Source organism: Coffea arabica, chromosome 1e, assembly GCF_036785885.1.
Source record: "Coffea arabica cultivar ET-39 chromosome 1e, Coffea Arabica ET-39 HiFi, whole genome shotgun sequence".
Lineage (NCBI taxonomy): Eukaryota > Viridiplantae > Streptophyta > Magnoliopsida > Gentianales > Rubiaceae > Coffea > Coffea arabica.
This window is the reverse complement of record NC_092311.1, coordinates 41,769,413-41,775,546: the sequence shown is the minus strand read 5'-3', so window position 1 is coordinate 41,775,546 and position 6,134 is coordinate 41,769,413. Positions and strand designations below refer to the sequence as shown.

General features: G+C 36.0%; 1 long non-coding RNA gene across 2 annotated transcripts; it reads right to left on the bottom strand.

The window, feature by feature from the left end:
- Positions 1-249: 249 nt before the first annotated feature.
- LOC113704017 (uncharacterized) lies at positions 250-4,373 on the bottom strand. Of its 2 annotated transcripts, none has more exons than XR_011817257.1 (3): positions 4,113-4,373; positions 2,609-3,004; positions 250-950 (listed from the first exon to the last, which is right to left on the bottom strand). It is a non-coding gene; the product is annotated as an uncharacterized lncRNA (long non-coding RNA). The 2 variants fall into 2 exon arrangements; XR_011817258.1 differs by having other exon boundaries at positions 250-861.
- Between the last annotated feature and the right edge of the window lie 1,761 nt (positions 4,374-6,134).

The following is a 6,134-nucleotide window of genomic DNA, read 5'->3' as shown; positions in this document are numbered from 1 at the left end:
TAGATAATAATTGAAATATTATAGAATGAGGACAATTATATATTCATATGACTCTCCTTTTTCTTGTTTCAAACTTCAAAGTGTACCGAGATTGAGAGACTAAAGAGTACTGGAATTCCCAGTTCACAAAAAAATTGCACAAAAGAACATTGAACACTTGCAGACGACTCGTTGCAGCTTCTCTTCCTGCAAATAAAAGGTTTCCAGCGTGACTTCGTGCCAAAGAATTAAGAGTACCCAACATGAGCATGGTTCATAACAGCAAGTTCTTTTAGGCAAATATGACCCTTTCATTGAATAAGCAGGGAATGATGTCTAACAGAACCAATCTGGACAGCACGAATAGTGTAACACCTATCTGTACAAAAAAACTAGCCAACTATCTCTCTACAAGCTCCTTAACAAGAACAGAAAATTTGTTTATCAAAATTCCATGTTGTGGTAAGCTCCCCAGTTCCTCTTCATTTTTGTCTCCAACCTGCAACAACTTGGCACACAATAGTGGTGATCTGATGGGTAACAGAAGTAGCCTCAGAGTTTGCCCCAGCAAATTGACGCAGATTTATTTCCCTCAAGGATAGTATATGGTAGCCCCAAAAGCAATACATCTGACGCAAGACACATAATTGGCCCTTTATGGTCCCAACCAACGACAGCTTTCCAAAGTTTTGGCTTTGAGCCTTCAGGTCAAACAAGAATTTCCATCCTCTGCCCTCCATCTATGTATAAATCCATCTGTACCCCCAGCTACAAAGAGCCTTGTATCAGCAGCAAGAGCATGAATTTAGCAGCCAAGAGGGCAAGAGTATGCAATACACAACCCTTCTTCCTTATTCCATATCCACACTATTTTATCATACCCTGAAGTAAAAATAAACTTCTTGGAAGCCAGTTGTAACATGGTTCCCACAGCTTTTGCAAGTCCATGCAGCGGATCAAAACTGTAATGCCTAAAAAAAAAATTTTTTTTTTAACGACAAAACAGCCTCTCTACAAACAGGTCTGTTATGATCATCTGATCATAATCATCACAGTTGGAGCTCATTCTGCCTAACTGCTGATGTGGCTTCTCAAACAGTTAGTTAGCAGTGAGTCACATTCCTGAGCAGTTACACTGCTGATTAGGAAGGAAATTCACAGCCGAAATTGCATGAATGTGATTTTGAGTGTATCAGTTGTAATCATCGATATTGAGAATGCAAATTACACTCTCCTTCCTTCTCTCAACTTCTCTCTCTATCTCTCTCGTTTCTGCAATTCTTCTCTCTTTTCTTATTCTACAACTACTACTACTACAGATTTTCTCTGAAACTTCTTTCATTTACGTAGCCAAGAAAGAGAATTTCTATAGTTAACAAAAAGAAGGGAATGACATCAAGAAACAAAAGTTATGCAGCAGTAAAGCAAAATATTCTGAAAGAAGCAACTTTGCCATAAAACCAAAAAAAAAAATTATAAATACCAACAAAAAAAATATATGAAATACTCCCGTGATCACAACATAATAGTAAGAGTGAAACCATAAATAACAATGAAATTAAATAAACCTTCATGATCATGACATCAATCAATTAAGGGTGAAAGAAAGACTCATCTCACAACAAAGATCCCTACTCTAATTTTAACCAATCTTCCTTCCCTCTTCTTCCATCTCAAACTAACTTCCTTTTTTTTTTTGCCCCTCTTTTTGAACCTCAAAAGAGAGAGAGAGAGAGCAACTAACTAACTGAAAAATTTGGAGAAACCAAGGTCTTGGCATGCAGAATACACCCCCAAGTCTCATTCATTTGAAAAGGCCTACCCTTGTCCAAGTGAAATATGTTGATCACTCCTGTCTTCACATTATAAGTAATGACGGTTCTAGATGGATGCATCTTTCTATAATAACTATCATGTGGGATTCCACCTTCATGTGCAACATAGAGGACTACAATCTCCCCATCTTCCAGGAGACCAACAGGCACAATTTGAAATCCTGGAGAGCATAAACCGCGGCAGAGCATTTGCTCATGATGCTCTAGATCAATATTGGCCATCTTAGTCCATTCTCCAGTTTCTGAATCTTTTAGAACCAGAGCTCCCATGAAAACTTCCCCAAGGGATCCATAAAACAAAGTGACTGCCCAGTTCTCAAATACCTCCTTCGTTTCATCTCGGAACATTTTGGGGTGGCGCATGTGTAGAAATTCTTAGTTTCAAGATCTAAATTAAGAATCAATGGAAGCTCCCTATGTGTCCAATGCAAAATTGCATCAGTACTAGCAATTGGCTTTTTGAAAGCTAAGCATCCAAATTTCTTAAATTTCCAAGTTCCATTCAGTTGACAAAGGCACCTCCATTCTTTATCAACACCAAGCGTGATTATCCCACCTTCCAAATTCCCCTGATGATTAATGTAGAACTCAACCAGTTTATATTTCTTGGAACAAGTATATCCCATATTTGAAAAGCAGGCAAACGCCTCAGCTGCAGCTAAAGGAGGAGGGATGGTAACAACTTCCTTCGTAACTAAATTTGCAACATAACTATTTTCCTGTTCACTTTTAGCCATCAATACCAAACCATTACAACTAGACATTGTATATGTTGGCAAAGTAGAAGAGTCTACCTCATTGATCTGAAGAAGATCATGCTTTACCATTTTGAGATAATGTATATAGTATTCTGGACTACTTTGCCTCATAAGGATGCCCCGCTTCACCTTTTGGAGGTGTGCATCAATAAATGTAGTACTAGAGATGATGTTGTACCACTCTCAACAGACACACCTCATCACATTGTAAAGTACGTATGCAGGAAGGTACACAAGAATATTGAAGATAATTTCTGGTGAAACATATGGTACTGAAGGCCTCAGCAGTTTCCTCTGATCATTAGCATGAGGATATAAGGTATAACTCTTAGATTCTGCGACGCAATAAGATACACTGTAATCCACTTTCTTGCGAGTAGGACGAGGACGGAGGTTATACCTCTTGTGGATATGGTCAATCCCCTTGGTTATCTGGATTAAACAACAATTGAAGTCAATGCTCTCTTGTAAATATTCGGGAACAGTCAGTAAAACTAAAAGATCCTTAAGAAGGAGGGGGAAATACAAGGAAAAAAAAATGATGGGGAGAGAATTAAATCTAATATAATAATGTCTGACAGTCTGAATTGGATAAGTCTCCAGCAAACTACCTATATAAGATGCATATTATAGTTAAGGCCTTTATGTAAATAAGATACGTCTCTATACACCAGAAAGGATGAAACACTGTTTGACCATGTCTTCTCTCTCTTTTCTTAAGCTGTATATTGATAACATATTGCTCAAGAAGTTCAAAGTTGCAGAACAGGACATTGAACATCTTTAAAATGTACGTCACCACTGTTGAGAATAAATACAAATGCATCCAAAATAAATTCCAAATTTTCAAATTCCAGTAGCTGACCCAGAAGTGAATTTAAAGGGATATGCTGGTTGAGCCAAAAATAGCATTAGTTTTGCCATGACTGAAAGTCGAAGCTACTTAGACTTTAGTGCACAAAGATATCAATCATGACAAAGTAAAGATTCAGAAGTTAACGGCATATAATAAGCAAAGATATCAGTCAAGTCTTTTTAGATACAGGACTTGTAAAGATTCGATCTTTTAGAACTTTTTTTTTTCTTGATAATGTCCTAAAAAAACTACCATACCGGCATCCCAAATCCATTTAAAATTTTCACCTATCAGAATCAGCATTTCTATACCAACAATTGAACTAATTTGAGTGCAATTTGCAGTTCCAAAATTATGTGCAGAATAGTTGAAGAAAACAACTATTACCATTGTGACTGTGAAATGTAGCGTAAGCTTTGAGCAAATGGACAGCCATTACCAGCTTTATCCCTCGTCTCTACCCCCGCCCCGCTACCCCACCCCCATCCCCCCGCCCAAATCACAAGTAGCTGAGCCAGGATCAAATTTTAGCTAAGCAAATTTATGCAGGCTTGTGGATCCCAGAAACTTATAGCTGGATATCCAAAACCAAATCACCCAAAAAAAAGGGAAAAAAAAAAACAGCATAACAAATTATCAACAAAAACAAATGAGATGAGGGAAGAAGTCATATGCGATTCTTACCTTTGGCGCACTTCCTCGCTGCCTAAGACCTACAGATTCTTCAGTTATGACGAGAAACCCCACCCGATTTATGAGAGCAAAAGGGGGAGAATATTTTGAGAAATGTTTCTTGCTGAATGCTGATGTAGCCTTCAACCCACCCGAAATTAGAACTTCGGTTTAGGCCGGTCGAATCTCTCGAGATAAGAAAGTTGAATTTTGGGTTGCCCGCCAATCAAAACTGGATTCGGGTAAAAAATGCATGCCATTCGGGTTAAACACGTTTGTTTGTTTTTTTTTTTTTTTTTACCAAGTCCAAAGACTTTTGTAAGTTAGTACTCAACCCTTAATCCACAGAAACCACAAAACCGGCAACTTTTGAGATTCTTGAGGAGACTTAAACACTAACCCCAAACCCCCCCAACAAGATACAGCACACACTGTTATGATTTGCGTATCAAAGTCATCCTGCAATACAAACGAATCCAGTCGAGTCGAATTTTATCTAATCGAATCGAGTTTTGATTTAGTTTTATTAAACTCGAACTCAGGTTTGACCTCGAGCTAAAGCTCGAAAAAATGAAAATAATTATTCTATTTTTTGAAAAATAAATAAAATAATATTTTTTAATAAATAATAAAATATTAAGGATATATATGTAATTTTATTATTAAAATAAAATATATATATATATATATATATATATATATATTATACTCAAACTTGCAAGCTCGCTCGCGAACTAACGAACTTAATATTTTGAATTCGAATTCGACTCGACCATCTCGAGCTTGACTAGAGTGGCTCGCGAACAACTCGATTCGTTTGTAGCCCTACCTCCTTAGGTATTCACGGCGATTTACACTCTTTAAAGTGTAATCCACAAGCCACGTCAGCATTTCAATATTTTCTCTTTTATTATACTCTTATTTACAATAGATTACACTCCACAAGGTGTAATAGTATTGGTCCACAATCAAATAAAACATTTATTTTAATAATGCACAACTCATATCCTATAAATAAATTAATTAATTTTTTTAAAAATAATTTCACTATTTTTAAAAAATAAATTATTAACTTTCATTAAATTTTTTACCTTTTGGATTTTTTATTTTCTAAAAATTAATATTATCAATTTTTGAGTTTGAACAATATATCTTTTTCTATCTCTCAAAAATAATATATTGTTATTTTCTGAAAAATAATTATGTAATTATTAAACAAATATGTGATACATTTGAAAATATCATATAATCCATACATTTTAATTATTCTTTATGTAATGAATTGAACTCCATAACATAATATTACATAATTTAAATGAAATAAAATACAAACAATAACATAATGGATACTAGTTTTCATTCTTATGCTAGTACTATTTTCCTCACAATTATTTTCCTGTGAATAAATAAAAATGATACGAACGTGGAATCGGTGGCTGGGTTGTATAGCTTAATTTCAAATTCATGACCTGATTACATAACTTGGTTTCGAATCCATGACCGGATTTCATATTAATCCATGGCCGGATTGTGGATTGTACATCGGATTGAATGCGTAGTCGGCTGGATTATTGAGCAATGTGTTCACCGTAGCTCGTGTTCAAGTCATGCAAGAGGTCGAAACTCATTAAAATCCGCATCCCTTCCTTGATTGCTCTTGTTTGTCTTATTTTCCTGTGAATAAATAAAAATGATAGCGTGGTTTCGAATCCATGGCCGGATTCACTGAGTCTATGCTAGTTGTTGCAGTTGAAAGATGAGAATTGAGATGTGAATCCATGGCCGGATTCACTTCTTTTTTTTTTTTTTCGAGTAACGATACATTTGTATAACCTACTCTATCCTGATCCATGACCGGATTCACTTGCTGCACCAAATTTTTGCCGTTGTCAACCTCAACCAAATTTATCCATTACTGCAGTCGGGCCCACCATTACTTCGTAGAATGATGTGTGTAATGGTTCCGTGTATACCTCCCATGACATTCCACTGCACATGCTCTTATCAGTAATGGACGTATACTATGAATATAAG